Source organism: Orycteropus afer, unplaced genomic scaffold (genome assembly GCF_000298275.1).
Source record: "Orycteropus afer afer isolate SDZICR_OR568_19922 unplaced genomic scaffold, OryAfe1.0 scaffold00166, whole genome shotgun sequence".
Taxonomy (NCBI): Eukaryota; Metazoa; Chordata; class Mammalia; order Tubulidentata; family Orycteropodidae; genus Orycteropus; species Orycteropus afer.
The window spans coordinates 1,907,224-1,907,784 of record NW_006921753.1 but is presented as its reverse complement, the minus strand read 5'-3'; the positions used below and the strand labels follow the sequence as shown (position 1 = coordinate 1,907,784).

General features: G+C 42.6%; 1 protein-coding gene across 1 annotated transcript in view; it reads right to left on the bottom strand.

Annotated features, from left to right (window-relative positions):
* The window catches only part of MYH15 (myosin heavy chain 15), a 214,061-nt gene that overhangs the window by 205,515 nt on the left and 7,985 nt on the right, over positions 1 to 561 (bottom strand).

The following is a 561-nucleotide window of genomic DNA, read 5'->3' as shown; positions in this document are numbered from 1 at the left end:
ACAGACAACAAAGATGAACCCTTTTGTACACACAGTACTGCACTGTCAGTGAAGGCAAACATGGATATATACATGGATACATAGGTGAACAGGCTGAACTATTAGATATGTGTATGCAGAGGGTAGTGTGCTCAAGACCATGTATAGGCTTGGCAGACAATGTTTCTACAAGTGTATTGCCATGCTTTATAAAAATTCCCAGGTATATAGTAGAGCTGACAAGGGACAAGATTGTAGTCATTTCTTGGCCACAGCCAGCTACCCAGAGGGAGTGAGTAGCTGGACCTGTGAGCTCAGGAACATAGTCACAGGGGACATCAAGCTCAATTGGCATAACATGCTACACAAAACATTGTTCCTCATTTTACTGTGGTGAGTAGTGACTAGGATCTTAAAAGCTTACAGGCAGCCATCTAGATAAAATGATGGGTCTCTCCTCGTCCACAGCAAAGAAGAATGAAGAAAACCAAAGATTCTTGGAAACAATTAGTCCCAGGGACTGATACACCATGCAATCATCAGCCTATATGATTATGAGACCAGAAGAACTAGATGGTGCCC